A 22,738-nucleotide genomic window follows, 5' to 3' on the forward strand; every position below is an offset into this window, starting at 1 on the left:
GAACACAACAGGAACTTTTAAACTGTCTTCAATAGCAGTTGAAGTAGGTCTTTATAGAGGAAGAGAAACAGATTTTTTGGCATAGCATTGTTTTAGTATTCACCTGGCATCACTTAAAGGGACAAATAAAGATAATGTAAATGAAGAAATAGTGATGCAGCATTATTCCCTGAGCTATTAAGAGATTGGAGTGTTCTGCAGAAGTTACTGAAGTATGCAAGTGTTTTTGCTCATTTTAGAGAAGTCACCTTAGGAAAGGACAGGCATATATTCTCTGAACATTTAAATGAAGGTGTGAGGTGTGTTGTGTAAGGCTTGTCACTGAAAATAAGTATTGTGTGTCTAGATAATTTAAAACAGCATGGAGAAAATGTATTACAATGTCAATAATTTACATGAAAAATATATTAAGAAACAATTCTCTTTTTAAGAATTCTAACAGAGTATCCCATGGGGTAAGATACAGGAATTCTTATATGTAGTTCCCATGTCTTTCTTCCTGCCTAATGGAAACAAATGAAATGATGGAAAAAGTAGCATTAGAGTCAGTCATACCCCATAAATTGCTTTTCTTAGTGTGTTATTCTATAAAATGACTTGTTATACTCTAGGGGAGTTTGACATTAGAAAATGTAACTTTCTTTTCAGAACCTAAAGTTCAGAAAAGCAGCAAGCAAAGGGGTAATAAATATTGCTGAATTGCATGATATTATAGTGAGTATATGCAGCGATTGCTGACAGAGTGATAAATATGAATTGTTCCCTTCTGTGAAATAGACAACTCTTGGAATGTGATCATATCTCTATTATTTTTAAATATATGTAGGCCTTTAAAATACTTGATATTTATATATATCTGTATAGGTGACAAACCAACATTATTCTACTATGCTATGTATTGTTTCTGAAAGTGTGAGCTCAGGCAGTCAATCATTTCAGGAAGGTTTCAGTCCACCTTCAAGTCAGCAATTTTAGTGACACATACAGTGTTATTCCCAGAATTACCATTTTCTTTTCTATGCTTTTGAGTGAATGTAATGTTTGTGCGATTCTGTGTTGAGACCCTGGAGACTAATGTCTACTTAATCACATGATAAGAACAGCATAGACAGAAAACTAGGGTTAGGGAATGGACTTCTGAATATTACACACACCTTAGGGCTGTGGTTAAATCTGACCATATTTGAACCTTCCATTTCAGAGTTTCAAAGCTGGTCTGCGTGATTCAGTTGAACACACCAATCTGATACTGAATAAGTATGACTTCAAATAAAATACACACACACACACGGCTGAATATACATTTGACCCATCAGTGACTAGGTTCTGAAACTTTAATGCCAAATACCAACTTCAGATACGTCATCAATAATGCATAGATATCTGTTTGCTTGTTGTAGTCACTGAATAGACTTGCAAATAATGGGAGGGATTCACAAATACTTCACACAAGCAAATACATTAGCTGAATACTATATGACCAGTTCAAACAGGCAGAATAAATACAAGATTCTCCACCCTACCACTTACATATGGTTCCTACGTGTTCAGGTTTAAGCCTAAGGTTATGTCTACCCTGGACCTGTAAAGTGTAAATTCCAGCTTGGAGACATACTCATGATAGTGCACTAAAAATAATGTAGCCACAGTGGCAAGAGGAACTAGCTGGCCCAAGTACATACTCATCCCAAACACTAGGTACATATGTGGGGCAGCTAGCCCCTTCATGATGCCACGGCTGCACTGCTATTTTGAATGCACCACTTCAATCAGAGCTAATGCACTTATGTCTCCTTCAGCTGGAAATGTACACCTCTAGCTCTAAGTCCACACATACCCTAAGTGTGTGTGTTTAGCTCAGTCTCTATGCTCATGCATTTGTGCCCGTGACCTCCTTATAAAAAATGAATATTAACTAATTATGGTATTGATTTTTATTCACAAGGATCTGGACTGATGTCACTAAGTTCTATTCTCTATGAGAAGTGGCTATCAAACTGTAACATACGGTCACCATCAGACTTGGTTTGGGTTTGAAAATAGTGACATGGAGGCAGAGGCATTGCCAGTCTGCTAAGCTATCCCATTTACTAGTAGACAATACAGTCAAATGCAGGATCATACATCTAGGAAGAAAGAATACAGCCCACACTTACAGGATGTGGGACTTCTATCCTGCAAAAGTAGGGACTATGAAAGTCCTAGTGTATAACCAACTGAATATGAACTCCCATTGTGATGCAGTGGCTAAGACAGGGGTCGGCAAGCTTTCAGAAGTGGTGTGTCGAGTCTTCATTTATTCACTTTAATTTCAGGTTTCGTGTGCTGGTAATACTTTTAACATTTTTTAGAAGGTCTCTCTAAGTCTATATATAATATAACTAAACTGTTGTATGTAAAGTACAAAATGTTTAAGAAGCTTCATTTTTAATTAAATTAAAATGCTGATCTTAAGCCGCTGTCCTGCTCAGCCCACTGCCAGCCTGGGGTTCCATTCACCTAGGCCGGCAGTGGGCTGAGCAGGGCCTGTGGCTCGAACCCCGGCTGGCAAGGGGCCAGCAGCCAGAACCCCAGGTTGGCAGCAGGCTGAGCGGGGCCGGTGGCTGGGACCCCAGCTGGCAAAGGGCCGGCAGCCAGAACCCCGGGCCGGCGGCGGGCTGACTACGGCTGGCACCCCAGACCAGCAGTGGGCCGAGTGGCTCAGCCCGCTGCCGGTCTGGTGTTCCATCTGCTGGCTCCTGCCAGCCAGGGTCCCGGCTGCCGGCCCCACTCAGCCTGCTGCCAACCTGGTGCTCAGGGTGGGGATGTGGGGAGTGCAAGAGTCAGGGCATGGGGTGTGGGGAGTGCAGGAGTCAGGGTGGGGGGCTGGGGGCATGTGAGGGGGTGCAGGAGTCAGGGCATGGGGTGTGGGAGGCTGGGTATGTGTGGAGGATGCAGGGATGGGGTCATGGGGGGATGCAGAGGGCTGCGGTGCAAGGGGGGGTGCAGGGGTCAGGGCAGGGGACTGAGGGGGGCTGGGATCGGGGGGTGCTCCCAGCCCCCTGAGCAGCTCACGGTAGGGGGCTGGAGGGATATGCCCCGATCCTACCCCCATTCCCCCTGCCTCTCCTCAGCCTCCTTACCGGTCTGAGCAGCGAGGGCGCTGGGGCTGCTCCAAGGTTCGGCAGCGGGTTGAGTGGGACCCTGACAGGCAGCAGTGTGCCATTAAAAATTGGCTTGTATGCCGCCTTTGGAACATGTGCCATATATTGCCGACCCCTGGACTAAGAGGACTAATGTGATCTTTGGATGTAGAAACAGGGGACTACCGAGAGGAGTAGGGAGGCAATTACCTCTATACTGCACTGGTGAGATCATTACTAGAATTGTGTTCAATTCTGATGTTCAAACTTTCAAATTTTTCAAGGTTTTTTTTTAAAGGATGTAAACAAGAGCCACAAAGGATGAGGTATAGAAAAATGTTCCTACAATGAGAGCCATAAGTAATTAAATCTATTTAAGATGTCATAATTATCCTTTCTGGTTTTTAATAGTCAAATTATTTAACCAAAAATAGTGTTCATCAAATTTTCAACCCACTTTTACCACTGGGTGAATAATTTTGGTGGGGGGAGGAAGAACCATTGAAAAGTGAGTTTAAAATTCATCTACTGAAGTATTCAAACATCTTTTGTGCATGACTTCAGACATGCCAGACTGGTAGCTCTTGTGTCCCCAAGTGGCTACTTATGACTACTTATTCTATTTTTTTAGTCATAATCTAATTAATCCATCACAAACAATATGTTACTGGTTATCATATGATACTGTGATAATGCATGTCTTGGCTTAGCCAGTAACACCAAATTAGTTCTTATCATTCTAAATTTGTGCTTAAAAATATATGGGTTGGTTCTAGTTTCACATATACCAGTGTGAACCAGGATGCTGAAAGGTGAGAAGACAGTGAGGAACATGTATTCTTAATGTATAATTTTCAGAACAAAGGAATGATCCTGCTTCTATTGAAGTCAGTTGAACAATCTCCATTGACTTCAATAGGGCCAGGATTTTACCCAAAGAATCTTAGTATCTACTCACGTGTTCTCAGCAACCACTGTCTGTCACCATGATAACTAAACTGGTGATATAACATTAAACTTGCAAGGGGTATTAAAGTTCATTCTGCAGACTTTAAGCCAGTCTCTAACTGTAGGATGAGACCTAATGTGTGTGGGAAGCAGATCATTCCATATCTGCCTACTATGGGGTTCTTACACCTTCTTCTGAAGCATTTGGTACTGTCCCCTACTGGAGGGAGGATATTGGACTAGATGGACCTTGGCTCTGATTCAGTATGATAATTCTAACTAGATGCTTGAACTAATGAAAGCAGGTCCAGTTACATGACGTGTATTTTGTGGTTGGGTGATCTGTCAGAGGAGAAAATCTCCTGCTGCCATTTAGTTCTGTCCCCACTGTTACAGAGAGGCTTATCTTGCCTCGTTAGAGCCATAGGCTCAATCACCCGAACTTCATCCATTTTGCTCCCTTTCTCATCTATACTGCTAGTAGTTTTGCTCCCATTCACCCAGTTTCTGTGTTTTTGGTTTTTAATGTAGTCACATTACTCACTGTCTTTTCTAAAAGGGGTAAAAATCCAGTAAACTAGTTTTAAATCCTAGTCTAACTTTTATTTTAATTCAATAATCAGGTGTTCCATACTTCCTCTCTCCATTTTGAGGTTGGCTATTTTCCAAGGCATGCACTCATTTTACCTTTAGGAATGGCTAGAGTGTTGTCTCGATGTGTTTTTTCATTTCTATGTCTAACAAGCTTTGCATCAGCAGTCCTATTTTAGACCCAGAAAAAAATATGAGATGGTGACCATGCTGCCAGCAGTCGATCTCCAATGCAAGGGCTCTGACATAACTAAACACTTGTCATTGATTGTTCAATTCAGTATCTATCAAAATTCGGCTAGTGTTCTTGGCTAGGAGATTTTTTTCTTCAATCATGGATAACAAGTACAGACTGAATTTTCCATTCCTGGAAGAAATAGATCAATAGTTCAAACTAAAGTAATGTTTAGAAGCTATATACTAAAATCACTCTTGCACTTCTATTTTTCTGCCATGGTTCCATCACAGCAGTTACCAGTAGGGATAACAGTGTCTTGTATCATCACAAATCTGTACCGGTACTATCTAGATACTGTTGCAAGCAAGCATACTATGGGATGAAGATTTAATTACAAAAAAAGCAAAGTGAGATGAGTGGGCATGAAAGGGTGATGAGATGTGTGTTTAAACCTGCTAAGCAAGGGAAATAATCGAGCTAGTCATGGTTTCTGCACTGGGGTGAGGGAGTAACTACTTATCTCCTGGCCAAAAGAGGCAGAGCTAAGCCTTATAAGTAGACAAAGGAAAGTCAGTGGAGACAGCTTCTTCGAGCAGACACTCCCCCTAGGATAGGGGTTAGCTGGATGGCTACAATGGAGAAAGAACACGACAGACGCATGTAGAGCTCCCTGGAGTAGGTCTAGTAATGTCTACAATGGAGTCTGAGGGGGTGGAAAGGTTTAGTCTCATTGATTTGGACTTTCATTGGAGATTTTTTTCATACTATTCCAAAAGGTGTTTAGACTTTTACATGCTTTGACTGGAGGTCTAAGTCACAGAACACCTAGACAGGGAGTTGGGAGAAGACTCAGGCTGACAAAGTCCATTGCAGGCCACAGAACTGGCCACCAGGGAGGATGCAGGAGGCAAACTTCCCAGCAGTGCTGTGCCCAGGCATGAGGGGCACCTTAGGGTATATTTATACTGCAGTTAAAACCTGTGGCTGGCCTGTGCCAGGTGACTCGTGCTCAGTATAAAGGGCTATTGAATTGTAGTCTAAACATTCAGGCTCAGGGACTCTCCTACCTCAGTGTCCTAGAGCCTGGACTCTATCCTGAGCCCAAACATCTACACTGCAATGTAACCCGCTGAGCCAGCTGGCATGGGCAAGACATGGTTTTTAATTGCACTGTAGACATACCCTTAGAGGTGTGGATGCATGCCTTCACTTGGACATTGATGTTCTCTGTTGTATAATCTTCTTTGGACACTCTACATGTGCTAAGAGCATGATATGGGGAAAGGCTTGTTAAAATTAAACTGAAATAATTCGCTCAGTGACCTACTTTACTTTCATGTTTTAAAAACTATAGTATGTACTTCAACTGTCTTCTCACACATCTATAGAATATATACCGAAACTTCAGTCTTCTACCTGAGTTACTAAATCATCAGTTGCCATATTACACTATGGGTCAAATCCCTCTTCCCTTACTCATGTGTGCATCCTGTTCTAGATAATGGAATGATTCACATGAATGAAGAAAGCAAGGTTTGGCCTTCACATAATGTCACTAAATACTGTAAGGTGCAACAAAGGTTAGGTTAGACACTTTACAAAAATTACAGAAAAGACATATGATATTTGAAAAGAGAGCATAAAATTCCCCTCTGACACAAAGGGAATGCAAGTACAGAGTCCTAAATCCAGACCTAATTCTTCAAGGTAAATTTAGAAAAGAGATGGAGAGTAACATGTTGTGTCCTTACTTCAAATGTGTGTTCATGTGGATCTAGAACATTTAGACATAAAAAGTTCCAGGACAGAATAATTAAATATGAAGAGAGGTATCAAAAAAAAAAAAAAACAAAAAAAAACCCTACCTTATAATAACTTAGGCCCTAAAACTGGACAGATTGATTATGTACATCCTTAACTTTAAGCACCTAAATATGCTTAGTGACAGGGCCGGTGCATCCACTAGGCAAACTAGGTGGTCGCCTAGGGAGCCAAGAGGTTGGGGGCATCCGAGATTTTTCCTCCCTCCTCTCCCTTCCCCTCACACAGAGTGCAGCGTGGCTGATTGGGCACCTGGCCTGATTTAGCCGCTCCCATTGGCCTCCAGCAGGCAGAATCGCTCCCCCTCTCCCCTTGCCTCAGTGTCGCGTCGCCAGCAGTCAGGGGACAAGGAGCAGGGAGGCTTAGGTAGGGGGTGGGGTCCTGGGGGGCAGCCAGGGGCAGGGGAGCAGGGGGGGGGTTGGGTGTTCTGAGGGGGGCGGGAAGTGGAAGGGAGTGGATGTGAGTGGAGTTCTCCCCCCCCCGCATTCCTCTTTTTTGATTGTTGAGATATGGTAACCCTAAAAAAGCAGTGCCATGGCTCGGCAGGGAGGAGCCGCCTTCTGGAGGCAACAGAGAGCCAGAGCGTTGGCTTGCGGGGGTGGCGAGCCCCAGCCATGGAGGAGCCAGCATGGCGGAGGAACCCTGCAAAGGTGGCGGCATGGCTAGCGGGAAGCCCCCTGCCCTTCCTGCCCAGGCTGCGGCCCGTCACGCCCCCCTCTCCTGGGGGCTCCTGCAGGCTGCAGCAGTTGCATGTGGTCAGCGGCCCCCGTGCACCCCCCGTCTCTCTCTTCACCGTGCTTGGGCTCTGCGGCTCCCAGGAATGTGAGCAGGGCCCTGAGCCTACTCTGGGAGGGGCAGCAGCAGTGGCAGCTTACACTTCCGGGAGCTGCAGAGCCCGAGCGTGGCAGGGGGAGTAGGGAGGCGCATGGGGGGCTTCTGCCAGCATGCATCCAGTGCAGGAGCCCCCGGGGGGGGCACCAGGTGGGTTGCAGCCCAGGCAGGCACACCCCCCAGCTTACCCCTCACCGTGCTCACCCCTCACAGCGCTTGGGTTCTGCGGCTCCCGGGCGTGTGAGCCGCCGCTGCCCCTCCCAGAGCAGGCTCAGGGCCCTGCGCCTCGGCGGTTGCTCACATGCCCAGGAGCCTCTGAGCCTGAGCATGGCGAGAGGGAAGCCGGGGGCCACATGGGGGGCCTGCATCCGCTGCAACCTTTAGGATCCCCGGGGGGGGGTGCCCAGCCGCAGCCTGGGCAGGAGGGGTGTGGGGCGTGGCTGCTCCCCACTAGCCACGCCACCGCGTTTGCAGGGCTGCTGCCCCACTGCGCTGCGCCGGCTCCTCCATGGCTGGGGCTTGCCGCCACCGCAGCCAATGCTCTGGCTCTCTGGTGCATCCAGAAGGCAGCTCCTCCCTGCTGAACTGCTGCAGTGGCCCAAGCCAGGCAAAGACAGTGAGTGGACTCGGGCGGGGACCACCGGGGTGGGGAGGGCTCATGGGGGGGCTTTGCACCCTTCAGGGGGCGGGCAGGGGGGAACCTGGTCTGGGGAGCAGCCCCTGGGCACGGCTGGCCCCTGGGCAGGCTGGCCGCTGGGGTCTATAAAGGCTCGTTGGGATTTGCCCCTCAATAAACCAATGTGGGGGGGGGGGGGGGGGGGCGCGGCACAAGGTGGAAGTTTCGCCTAGGGTGCAAAATATCCTTGCACCGTCCCTGGTTACTGATGTTATCAGGAGCTGCTGCATTTTAAGCATTTCTTAATCAGGTCGCTTACTTGTCTAAATCTAGGATCCTATTTTTGAAAAGCTTGGCCCATTTGCATAAGAACAGCATGAACATATTAGTACTAATCATATGAGAAGTATTAAGCCTTATGCTTCAGGAAATAAACTGATCACTCTGCCCCCCACTTCCCTTGTGCAGAAATAAGCTATTGACCAGATGTGTCTTCAGCTTTCCCTCCACACTCGATAAAGTGATTGGCATCCTACTTTGACCTATGTAGATAGTCTTTGAGGGCTAGTAGCCGGATCCTCAATTTGTGTAACTGTTGTAGCTCACTTGAAGTCAGTGGAGCTATGACAATTTACACAAGCTGAGGATCTGGACCCATGGACTATGCCAAACTTAAAATCCTAGCTATTATTCTGGCACAGCAAGTCCTTATTTTAATACAATCCATTGAAAAATTACCCTTTTAAACATTTGGTTTAGGTGACAAAAGAAACTTTTTGGTGAAAAATTTCAGAATACAGCCTTCCCATCAGAAAGTTATGGTTAAAATCTGTTTGGAGATCAATTGATGAGTAAAGTGAATTGACAGAGCATTTTACAAAGTCCCATATTTTTCCAATGTATTTCAAAAACCCTGCATGCTGTCAAGTATCAGAGGGGTAGCCGTGTTAGTCTGAATCTGAATGTAGCGTAGGTAGAGAAGGGGCGTGAGTGGACGAGAGCTGAGGAAGCGTTGTTCCAGGTCAGCCATAAAAATGTTGGCATATTGTGGGGCCATGCGGGTGCCCATAGCGGTGCCACTGGTCTGGAGGTATATATTGTCACCAAATTTGAAATAATTTGGGCTATGCCCCTCTGCTATGTCCATTGGCCAAACTGGACAGTCACTACGCAAGAGGATAAATGGACACAAGTCAGATATCAGGAATGGCAATATACAAAAACTTGTAGGAGAACACTTCAACCTCCCTGACCACACAATAGCAGATGTAAAGGTAGCCATCTTACAGCAAAAAAACTTCAGGACCAGACTCCAAAGAGAAACTGCTGAGCTCCAGTTCATTTGCAAATTTGACACCATCAGATCAGGATTAAACAAAGACTGTGAATGGCTATCCAACTACAGAAGCAGTTTCTCCTCCCTTGGTGTTCACACCTCAACTGCTAGCAGAGCACCTCACCCTCCCTGATTGAACTAACCTTGTTATCTCCATACTGATTTATACCTGCCTCTGGAAATTTCCATTAATTGCATCTGAAGAAGTGAGGTTCTTACCCACGAAAGCTTATGCTCCCAATACTTCTGTTAGTCTTAAAGGTGCCACAGGACCCTCTGTTGCTTTTTTTTCAAAAACCCTGTTATAGAACCCAGTCCTGAAATCTTTTTGCAAAATAAAATTTCCAGTGAGTAAGGACTGCAGGACTGGTCCATAATTATATAAAGGTGTTTATCCCAGCAAGTTGTGCTCTAGTGGAAAACACTGCACAGAAATATAGGGCCTGAGGCAAAATTCCCACTGAATTCAGTAATTCCCACTAAATCCTACTTTTTGGATTTACACAGGTGTTAATGAGACAAACTAGCTCAGTGAGAATTTTGATCATGTCAAATAGGCAAGGCAGGCCTATACTTAAGAATGAGTGATATTTTAGTGCAGTATTAATGCTTCATGCTCAGAAATTTGTAAAGATTTGGTTTGTTGAAGAGCAAGTAGAAAGCTACAGATTTCATTTTTGTCTTATGCAATATAATCATCCGTAAATTGCAGAGTGAAAAAGGATATTTCTGCCTCAACACATCTTTGTTCTGGTTGTAAAATGTTTATGGAATATTTTATGCAAGTAGGTTAAGTAAACAGACTGTAATTGCTTGATTGCTTTCTGCAGCTCTGTTTTTCTCCAGGGGTAATAGAGCAACTAATCTTGTTATCGCATAAAAAGAGCAGGCTAAGCAAGATTATGGCCATTGTTCTTTTCTAATTCTAAGCCAGGATATCTGCTGCAAGTATCTCAATTAGTTAAAGATGAATGTAGAAAATATGTTCAACTATTAGTGTATGGGTAATTTATCTGTACAAGGAAATAGTAAGTTACACACTTTTTGCTATTTCAGGTCTACGCTGTTTGTTTCACATTGTCTGGCTCTTCTTGAAAGCTAGAAAAGAAAGATGGATAGATCTGACATTATTTTAAGGTGCTAGAAATTACTTCAAATGCATGACCGGCTGAGCAAACAGGCTGTTTCATTAGAAGTATAGGCTCAGATACTGATCTCAGCCATTCTGATGTAAACCCAGAATAATAACATTGACTTTATAGGAATTACTCTGGATTTACAACTGAAAATAAAAATAAGATCTGGTCTATGTTGTGTGTGAGCATGTGTTGTGTCTGCAATATGAACTATTTCTGTTTATAAAGCTGGATTTTACAAAAACTGTTGATGCAAATACTCTTTTCCATAGCAAAGCTTTCTAACTAAAATTATATTCTATTTAAGTCTCCATAATTTGTGGCTAAAAATCTTTCTAGGATTTCTTCTTTTGGGGGGTAAGTGTACTATTCCTTGTATTTCAGTTTGTAATTCATTTTACCATAAATCCTTTTGTGCTTATGATATGACCAATAAGGTAAACCAAACACCCTTTTAAAAATCAGGTTGCGCTAGAGCTGAGACTGTGTATTTATGTTGAGTGCTAAAACATTGCCTAAATGAGTTTCCTTTACCAAGAAGGAACCTTTACCTTTACCTGTTCTTTGTGGAGTTATACTGGCATACAAGTGAAATAAAGAAGTGGTGAATCAGGAATATATACTGGAGAAAAGGTTAGAGCTGATAGTTTTCCACCCCTTGTTCATTCTGTATATAAATAAAATGAAAACAGAATTTTAAATCAGGAATAATGCAGAATACCTGAAAAGTACTAAGGGTTCTCTTCCTTCTTTAGGCCTTTGGTATTAACCTATATGACCTGATAAATGAAGCCCTTTTTTTTTTTTTTTAAATTCTGATACATTTTCAGCAAAAAGTACAATAGGCCAGGGACTCAAAACCTCCCATTGGCTGGGCCTGGAAAGCTCCTTTTGACTTCAGCAGGAATTGTGTGATGTAAATGACAGGATAATTGGCCCCCAGATATTACAGGGTTAGTTTTTTTTCCCTAAAAATATAAAGCAATTTTGATATATGTACCTGTAATACATGGCTGGTAATACTGTACTGAATAATGTAGGTGTCCAAAAACATAGGGTTTGAGCCTGCAATCCTTAATCAGGGAAGTGGTTCCACTGACTACTTTTGATACTTCTGTCCAGAGACCTCTCTGTTGAGACTTTTCCAAGAATGAGAAGTGCTACATGATCAAGCCTACTATTTAATTTGGTGGTACTGTTTGTATTGGGTATATCACTAGAAGCATTTTATAGCCCAGACCACTTACATGCTGTCTCATGTCAGACACTTAAGCGGTTCCTGGGGAGTGGCTTTTTTTCACTGTGACTGAAAATGTAACCATGGGGGGAGGGGGAGTGTAATTGGCTTTTTGCATTGCAATTGTGGGCCCTGTTGACCTGACTTCACAAGGCGGAGCCTGCTCAAGCTGCAAGGCTCACTCCTTAGGAGTGCACCTACCAGATTTCATAAGGAGTGTGGGTTAGGTTCTTCTGTAGTTGATTGACACCTCTGGAAACTAAAAGGACTGCATGAACACAGTAGGGATTTCCAAAATGGAGCTGTCATCAGGGCATGGAGAGTGGGATTGAGGTGCCCAACCTTACGTGACCTCCCGTGAATGAGCAAGAGAGAGGACACAGCCCCCCGGAACCCATCTCAGCACTCCTGAAATTGAAGTTAATTTCCCCCCCCCCTGAAGTGTTAAGAACTTGGTCCCACTTTCTTCACCAGCAGCAATAGTGCTCATAAAATTACTGCATCCCTATGGGGTCTCCCCACTGAGGAAGACAAAAAAATGAGGCTCCCCCTCTTCCTGCAGAGTATGTGTGGTTCCATCCAAACCCCTTGTGCAGCAGACCTTGCTGTCACCAGTAAAGGCCTCCTGTGTTTATTTTACTTAAAATATCTGAAGTTTACACTCCCTTACTATCACATACCTAGGGCCCAGGATTTGGTCCTAGAATCTTTATTTTAAAGAGCCAAAGCCTGTAAACATATGTTCGTTTGAACCCTACAGGACTTAGAACTTGAGTAAAGGAATACATTCTTATTCCTATCTATGTGCAGGGTCAGAAGAGAGATGAGTATTTGATATGTAGCGTTCAAAGAGTTGATATGGTGTTTTTCTTTGTTTGGTTGAGTCGGGGCATTTCTCCTCCTGTGCTGTCTGGGATCAAGTGTTTGATTTAATTTAGTCTTGGTGCTTCTCTTCCACTGCAATTTAAGATCACCTAAATGAGCAGATCTGGATTAAAAGTACGTTCTGTGTCATTAAGCTCAATTAATATACATTTTCCAAAGATTATGTTTGTACAGCATGGTTCAGGAGAATATTTTTAGCCATAATTTAGTTTCCATGATATTTTTAATACAAAAGCTATTGCTTGGGTTTTGTCCAGAAATCTTAAACTCTGTTTTAATTTTTTCTTCTTACAAAGGAGATTTTTCTCACAATAACTTTTACAATAGCCTATCGTTAATCTTTTCAATCAGTTGCCTCACCAAAATAGATTCCATTCTGCTCTCTGCCCATTCTGTTGATTATTAATTCTGCCAGTTACATTTTCTGTCTCCTTTCAGAGCACTGATAGAATTAATTTTAGGAAAAATCAATTGTATTGTGAACATATAAAAGGAAATACTTTATCAAAGAGCATTTGATCAATTGTTTCAATTATCTATCTTCCTGAAAAACTGGATTTCAACAGACTCTCTAATCAATTCTGTGGCTGAAATGTATTTTATCATAAACCTCAGTCCATTCTCTTGACAAAATATGCTTGGTCAAACTCTCCCCCTGCTCCCCCAGGAAATGAAGGCATTATTTTGCCAAACATTTAGCCCTTTGTAGACCAAACGTTTTGTATTATCAAAAGACATTTAATCAGGTTCATTAATCCAGTTTGTCAAGATAATGTGGATGTGAAATTATTTGCTTTAGTTTGTTCTAATAACCCCTCTTATATACTCTGTAGCTCACCCATGTCTTCTCAATATATTTAATAAATTACAATATTATGACAACCTTCATTAGTTACCTTGAACCATTATAGAACATGGTTGCATTAGCTTGACTATTTTGAGAGAATTACTATCTTGCATGAGAGCCCTCCAAGGAAAGAAAACAGTTGATTGAGGAAATCGTACTGTTCTTTCAGATTCAATATTGAATCTGTGCCCCAAGATAATGTTAAGACACAGTGTGCTGTTGTAAATGATCTTTCAGGACCAAAATCTTGAAATTATTTAGAACTGGAGACTTCAGATGCTCAACAGAAGGCGAGTTTTAGTTTGTGACTCAGGGCAGTGTAAATACATTTTAAGCTGCATTTATATATTCTGGCTGATTTCTTGCTGATGCATAGTGCCAATTTCCATGTCTGCTGCATTCATCTATACACAGCCAAATCCAGGAAACTTTTTTTGTTAAATGGAACAGAATCCACAATTCTGAATGCGTATTAAAGCTATCACTGGGACATAATCCTGGTTTTGTACTTAGTCATGAGTTGCTTGACATAGACAATGTCTTGTATCTCTACCACAAGTCAATGGCTGTGCAAATATACAGAACAGTATGTGGTATATAATCTAAAATCTTGAGAAAAGATCATGTATGGTAGGGTGTATTCTATATGAACATAACTGAAATCTGTTACATGGAAAATCAAGAATGCCTATTCTTTCTTTGATCTTGGAACAGCACCCACATACCACATTTTAGCATGGCTGAAAAAGGTTTATATTGTCTTAAATTTAACTTTGTGCTGTTACTTATCAGATTTACTTTTTATGAAGGAGTGAATGAGCAATTAGGATTTTTTTTTTTTTTTTTTTTTAGAAAATAAAGTAAAATAGTGTAAATACATATTTGAGCCAACTGTGAAAGCTTTACTCATCTTGAATAGTATCCTGCTCCACAATAATCCCACTGACTTCATAGATTTTTAAGTCCAGAGGAGGGATCCCCAATATGATCATCTAGCCTGACCTCTTACATGATGCAGGTGGAGAACCCCCATTAATTCCTGCATCAATCCCATACATTGTTTGAGATACAGCAGATCATTTAAAAACACACATGAAAGAGAATCCACCACATTTTTAGGTAAGCTGTTTCAGTGTTATACTCGAACAAATTCAGGTGCACATTTTTAACAACTTCCAACCATTGGATCTTATGTTTCAATGGGATGATTAATGGTGTCAAGGCCAGACTGATACCCTTGGTCACATTATCTTTGTATTTCAGTGATTAGAAGTATTTATAATAGATGGTATACTTCTGATCTATTATGATACATTGCATATTTTAAGATTTATTTTATTAGAAAGGCCTGTTAACAAATATAGCTATGATTACACGACAGTGTGGAAAGTTTCACAATTTAAGATGTAAATAATTTGGGCAAATATGAGTGAACTTCATCTCAGTGCGGCGGGCCCATAAGACACTCTACACTACAGAAGATCTGTTTGTGATGTTCTGTACCTTGGGGGAACACCTAATTGCACCACCATGTTCATCCTTGTAATATGATTGTGTGGTATCTAATGCAAAGTTTGTCATGTCGGGTGTCTTCGTGACATACTGATCATTGTTGTTATGGTAATGTTATAGTAATGTAATGTTATAGATTGTAATTTCATGTATATAATTATGAGGCTGAAAATGTGTCCTCCTGGTTTAAAGCAAGCCCAGGCAAAAACTCTCCAGAAGCAGAGGGGCAGTTCACACCTCATCAGGGCATGTATGGGATCAGCCCAGCCCAGCCAAACAGGAACAAAGGACACTGGCCTAGGCAACAACAAAGGATCTGTTGGATTCAAGTGAGTCACCCCCCTTCCTTTGGGACTGCAATGAGGTAATGGTCACCTGACTCTGAAGGGGGGGGAGGCAAAGCAAAGAAGGAAGAAAGAACATGATAAAAGGGAGAGACGTTTGCCATACTATCTCTCTCTTCCGTCTCTATCTACAGACATCAACACCAAGTAACTGAAGTGCTGAACAAAGGGGAGAGCCTGGCTGAAGGGCAACCAGCCAAACTGTGGTGAGAAGCATCTAAGTTTGTAAGGGCATTGAAAGTGTTAAGATCAGCTTAGAATGTGTTTTGCTTTTATTTCATTTGACCAAATCTGACTTAAAATCTAAACATCAGTGATTGACTTATAATCTTTGTAGTTAATAAATTTGTTTGTTCTACCTGAAACAGTGCATTTGGTTTGAAGTGTGTCAGAGACTCCCTTTGGGATAACAAGCCTGGTACATATCAATTTCTTTGTTAAATTGACAAATTCATATAAGCTTGCAGTGTCTAGCAGGCATAACTGAACACTGCAAAACGGAGGTTCCTAGGGTTGTGTCTGGGATCAGAGATATTGGCTAGTGTCTTTCGGTTGCACACTCCAAGGAGCAGCTTACATGCCAGAAGATGTGTGTGAACAGCCCAGGAGCAGGGGTTCTCACACAGCAGAGCAGGGTAAGGTTGGCTTCCAGAGTCAAGGATTGGAATGACCTAGCAGATCATTGGTCTGGATAAAATCAGGGGAAGGTCACACTGTCCCACTGCTATGCAGCAGGAATATGCAGAGCAGTCCAGCAGGGGTGCCTCTGCTCCACTGCTCACTTGGGGAAGAGATGTCCATGCTATCTCCAGGGAGGTTAGTATGACTAGGAGCAAGGCTGAGTTGATGCAACTGGCTCTTTCCCTCAGAGATCCAGTAGGGGTGATCACTGTGTGTGAGAGAGCAGGAGCAATGGTGGAGACATGTAGTTGTGGCTCCATCATCATAAGGTGCCATGAAGTTACCGCAGTAGAGTCTGTGGAATAGCTTCTATTCCTATTCCAGTCTGTGTTGGAAAAATCCACCCCTGCAATACTAGTGAAAGTAGGTACACCATCTGATTGCTCACATCATGCACTGAACAAAGGGGATCTGGGCCTATTAAAAAAAGACCTTTGTAACCAGAACTGCTGTGTGTATACTGATATATTGACACGTTATTTTACTTAGTTAGAACTGGAGTAGCACCCACCATGCCAGCATTCATTTTAGGCCAAACTTGCAATACTTTACTCACGTAACACTCCCATTCAAATCAATGGGAGTTTTCCCTGAATAAGGATTCCAGGATTTGGCCTTATGTAGGAGCAAGATTTGTTCAATATACACATTTTCTGAAACATATAGAAAATACATTTTTGCTTTGAGATTTAGTTTCATAAGGAGACAAACAGGAGTAAATTATGTATGCAAAGCACTTTCAGTTGACATGTTATGAAAGGACACTCTGCTTGAGAGATCATTCTCACAGTATGTCTGGGAGCCAGGTAGAACTGCACTCAGTATGTAGTCAATGGTGTGGAACGTAGCATAGAAGCCGTAAGTCATTATTTTGGTATAGAAGACCAAAAAGTCTTCTGAATCCAAATTGGCCCATTATGTCTGATTCAGCTGAAGGAGCCCTTGGAGTTTTGGCCCTTCTCTAGCTGTAGGGAACATTTTCTGCTGAATAGAGAAATAAAGTTTTATGTTTGGTTGCGCAAGTGGTTTAAAAAAATGGAAATATTTGAGTTTCTCAAAGTACCCAGTAGAATGAATATCCAATTTTATCTAGTATATCCACAGGGGAAAGAATGGAAATAGAAGCATACTGGGTAAATCAAACATTTTAAAGAAAATAAATGGAATATTTAGCTATTTGATCCTTGATTTGAGAACTGTTACTAAACATTTTTAATAAATTAATTCCTTCCATTCAATTATTTTCTGTAACTTCAATTGAACTTGTTGCCCACTAGTCTTCTATCTTGACCTATGTGTCTCTCTCTATCTCTCTCATACTATTTTTGAGTTTAAGGAACATTTTTGGTGGTACAGTTTGCATAGATCACTCCCCCAACATGAAAGATGTATATGTCTGAGATTTTTTTTTTTGACTGCATTACAGATTCTAATGGAAGAAGACAAGGGAGGTGAATGTTGTCTTTATTCTTACACAACATTAAGAATATGGGGAAACGACACTAGCCCAGTTGGACTCATATGTAAGAAAATACAAGATCTAGCTATCTTTGTGGACTGCTGCTCTGGCAGTATCCCAATGGCTTCTGCAATAAAAGACAAGGAAGTGCATTAGAAGGCTCACAAACTATTTATTTTAAGGGATATTACCCAGTCCCTTTCCACAATAATGAACAAAGGCTGAGAACAAACGGAACTGGTAATTGGTGAAAGGCCTGTTTTGTTCACCCTGTTGAGTTAAACATTTAATAAACCAGAAAGAAATAAACTTCACTTAACATGAGCTATGGTTGCTGTCCATCAAACCTTTAAAACCCCGCACAAAAGTTAAGAAACTTTGAGTCCATTCTTGTAGCTTTCCTAGAATCTACTAAGACACATCAAATCATATTTGTTACAAAATTATACCCCATCCTTAACTCCAACCAGAATGCAAATTGAAAACATTGTTAACTTTAATCTTTAGCATTTTAATAAGTAAGAATTAGCATAAAATCGTGTCTGAGCTTCCCAACTAAAACGTATGTGGTAGACTCTACTGGATCTTAAGTATGAAGAAATATTCTTACACCTGAATCACACCTGATTTCTTTCAAGTTATCCCAGGGCTCCAGAAAGGTTCTTGCCAGTGCCCCTTTGATACTGTTTGCCGAGAAGTTGCAACGTTACAGTTAAAACACTTACGCTTAGCTGTACAAATTACAATTATATGTGGGACAACTAATGTTAATTACATATCCCCCTAAAATATGATTGAATACTTTGGTTGGAAATAAGGATGGAAATGTAACTTTTTTGTAAAGATGGTTAAGATTTCTCATGACCTATTTTAAACTTGTATTTGAAGCTTAATCCTTCATATATGTGAATGGTATTTTTTATTACATTATTTTAATGAAAATGTTTTATGTGATTAAATTACAGCAGAATTGTTCATAGAACATTGACCTAATATATTAAGTGACTAGATTTATTTTTGTATACCTGCATTTTTTTGGCAGGGATATAATGACATAAGACAATGTTTAACTTTGGTTTGCAATTCCTAACTGACTCTGTTTCCTGTTACCAAAACAAAACAAAGAGTAAGGACTCAAATCTATATTTTTCTCCTTTTTTTTTTTAATAAAGTCAAAGTCATAACCTGCAATTTGTAAGGAGCACATACTTTATTTTATATAATATGAAAAGGAGCAGTTTTATGTGTGTTACTATCTTCAAAAAAGGCTCGATGAAATTAACAAATTATCCTTCGGAAAGAATATAATTTTCTCAAAGTTCAAACCCAAATAAGCATAGCTGGACCATATCAAAATGGGATTTGCTTTTATTATTAAGCTATGGCCACTCTACAAGCTAGGAGTTTGATTTCCCCAGCTAATTTATGCATACTTGAGGTAGTTTGATGGGAGCTAATGTGAGTATAAAGAGTAGTGTAGCCATGGTAACAAGGGCAGTGGGAGTGGTGGCATAGATTAGGTGGGTTGAGTACATACCATTGTTTTCAGGTGGGTTTCTACTCTGCAGAGCTAAACTATTCTCCCACTCTCCATGCTACCTCAGCTACACTACTATTTGTATTCACACTAGCTATCATGAGTATGTATGTGTGACCTGGGAATGACATCCTTCACTCATAATGTAGACATAATGTATTTACCTCACACTTAGGCTATCATTTTAATGTAGTAGAAACATTGTCAGCATATCTTACGAACACAATGATATGAAATGGATATATATCCCTGCATTCCCCCAACTGCATAATAAAAGAATAATTTATTACATAGCTAAACCCCACAATAAACAGATTATAATTTATCCCCTAATCCATGAATAATACAATAGAAATCCATAGATTACCCATGAAAATGACATCTACTTTTCTCTCATGCCAACTTCTCCCTTTTTAAAGATTATTCCAGGTATATACTAATTATTGGTTCAAATTCCACAATGCATGCTTGCAAAAAGGGCTAAAGTGACACTGAGGTTCCCAAATCTATATTCTGATATTTTTCTAACATAAATATTTCACACTGTCATGCTGTGTGTGTATCCCACACTGGCCCAGCAACCAAAGAGTTAATACAGGCGCTGCTGCTGATTGGAAGCCTCACAACAGCAGGGAGGATAAAAGGGCTGGGAAGCAGAGGAGCAGGGTGGCTATCGGGGCAGTGAGCAGGCTAGAGAAAGGAGCTTCTGCCAGCAAACTATTAAAGAATTGCCCAGAAACAGCCCATGAGGAGGTGAACTGATGGTTGGTCGAAGAATCCTGATTTTGCTTATCTAACTTGATGTCCCTGAGCTGGTGCACAATGAAGTGTGTTGGCCTGGGTTCCCCTACAACCCCCTGGTGTACTTGGAACTGAAGAAAAGCTTTTCACGCTCCTGGGCACTAGGTTTAGACTCTCAGGTGCTAGGCTAGGTGAGCTCAGGGCCTGTGCCATGCTGGCCAGAGAGCGTGCTGTTGCACCCATGCACTGTCCCCATCTCAGTCATTCTATATAACAAATATATAGACAACTAGAGCTTCTTCAAAACTATAATCTCTCTCTGTCAGGCTTTATTCCTTTTACATGATTTAGAGCATGTTGATTAAAATCATTACCCTGTTAAACTTCAAACCTTGATGCCATCTTAACTTTGGTCTTGTAGTGTTGTACCATAGTAGCGGCCCATATCTACAGCTGAGGTAAATGAGCATAACTCTATGGATTTCAGTGGTGCTGTAATAACTTACCCCAGCTGCCTGAATAAGGAATAAGAGATCCTTTTTTTATTCATGTTTTATATTGAGCTTCTGTCAGGCACCTTCTAGTATTAGTAAGAGATGCAACTTGCTCTGGTGGAATGAACGTAGGTTTGGGAATAAGACAAGTGGGAGTCTTGTTGCTTTTTTGTAATATTGTTGAAGCACCCAAAGTATGCTAGGTACTTTCCAAATACTTTCCTTCCCCCAAACAGTATATAAGGCAAAAAGATGAAGTGAGACATAGGGTGCAAGGAGAAAGCAGCAAGGGAACCGTTTCACAGGTATCTCCCTTTAGTCACTATGTCTCCTGGGGCTCCTCTGTCAGTGGTGCAGCTTACTCCCCGCTCTTTGCTCAGGGCTGTGCCTAAATAAAAATAGAACAATACATTTGTTTGTAGGCATTGTGAAAGAAGTAGGTCTCCAGTGACTTGTTTAGAAGAGGAGGATATAGCAGATTCCCTCAGCCAGGGCTTTCCATGCATAGAAGGTAGAATGGTAGTAATCACTGAGGTACTTGCAGAAGAAAAGGTTGAAATGGGTATTGAGGCTGGTATTGAGGCTAGTATCATGACGAGAGGAGATGCTAACCATTGCTTTTCTCTGAGTCGTTTGGAAAAATCACCTCATTATCCTGCCTCAGTTTCTCATCTGTAAAATCAAAAATACACATCACAAAAGTTAATACTTTTTCTCATTTCAGTTAGAAAATTCTATCAGTTTTCTGTCCTCTCATTTCCTTACTAACCATCATTCACAGAGATGTGTGCTTCTCACACTGTCTGGAACTTAATGAAACAAATTCATCCTGTCTATCGTCAGTGACATTACTATGACTGCAACATACATACCTGATAGCTATACTCAATATGCCTAGACAACTTATGTAATACTAGGGTGCTTGATTAAGTAAAGACTCTCCCAGTTTGATGTATGTGCACTGCAGATGGACTAGCAATGACACAGCTGTAGGTACATGTATTTGACACATGGTTATTAGATTTTGCACTTGGCAGCTATCAGAAGCAACATATCAGTCCTCACCTTGTAACGAGGATAACCAAAAAAGGGATTTACTTATCCCTGGATGAATAACTAATTTGTGACAATAAAACGTCCAACACTTCTGCACTTAGGGATTTCAGAGGACAAAATGCTTATCCCTTTATGTGGAGCCATCATTTCTAGAGCAGTGTTATGAGAAGATGGAACAGGGAAGCAGTTGTCTGTTCCCTCGACATAACTCAAATGTCTGCACTAAAGATTTTCCATTCAAACCCGTCCTATAAGATCCTACATATTAAGTCCCATAGAGTCACTTCCCCAAACCAGATTAAGATATTTGTTAAGATCAGATCAAGGAATTAAAACCATCATAGAAAAACCTGTTGCTATTGGGAACAACATTCAGGTCATTTGCTATGGGCTTAATCCAGGCCCATTGCTGTGTGGCTGTACTGGGGGATGCCAGCTTGCCCCCTCCCCGCCCTCCCTCTGTGTGTGTGTGTGTGTGGTTTCAGGAAGAGGGGGAGACAAATCCTGTTCATTCTATTTCCACCAGGAAATGCTGTTACTGGCATCCTTTCACTGCAACCTGCAGCAGCTGCTGCAACTGCTTTCCTCTCGGCTGGCTGATTCTTTACCCACTGCAAGTCTCTTGCTGAAAAGAGGAGCAGGGCTTGGAAAGGAAACAGCAGAAAAAGACAAGAAGCATCATTTGTGGTAGTGACTGATAGGAAATATATTGAGGGCTGTGGTGGGGCGATTACCCCACACCCAGAGAGACTGGGGCTGCGGCAGGCCTAGGCGCCTGCGTAGACGTGCGGCCAATCAGGAGAGGGCTTACTGGGAGCCAATCAGAAGGCAGATTGGAGCCAGCCAATCAGGGCCCGGCTTAGCCATATAAAAGGCTGCCCAGAGCAGGAGCACTCAGTCTGTCCCAGGCCTTCAGAGGGGAAGGTCTGTCTCCAGAGCTGGGAGGCCAGCACCACGGACAGCACAGTGCAGGCCAGCCTGAGAGAGTGGGAGAAGGCCCCACTCCATAGCCTGCTAGGCGGCAGGCCTGGGAGGAGGAGGCCTAGCGTAGCGAAGGGCTGTTGGGGAAGCGGTCCAGAGGGCTAGTTAGAGGAGGAAGGAGAAGGAAGACAGTGAGACTGTCACCCAAGGGCCTCTGGACCGGGGCTCAGAGTAGTGGGCGGGCCTGAGTCTCCCCCCCCCCCTCTTTTTTCCCCCTTTGTTTGCTGTGCTGTCATACGCACAGCCATAGGCCGCAGGGAGCGGCTGGCCAGAAACATGCCTGGTCCTGGACTGTGAGGATCGGACTCGAAGGCGTGGGGCTGTTGTTTACCCTCCCCCCGGAAGTGGGTGTGAAGAGACGAAAGGGACACTGTCGGAGGACAGT

Source organism: Trachemys scripta, chromosome 8 (genome assembly GCF_013100865.1).
Source record: "Trachemys scripta elegans isolate TJP31775 chromosome 8, CAS_Tse_1.0, whole genome shotgun sequence".
Lineage (NCBI taxonomy): Eukaryota > Metazoa > Chordata > Testudines > Emydidae > Trachemys > Trachemys scripta.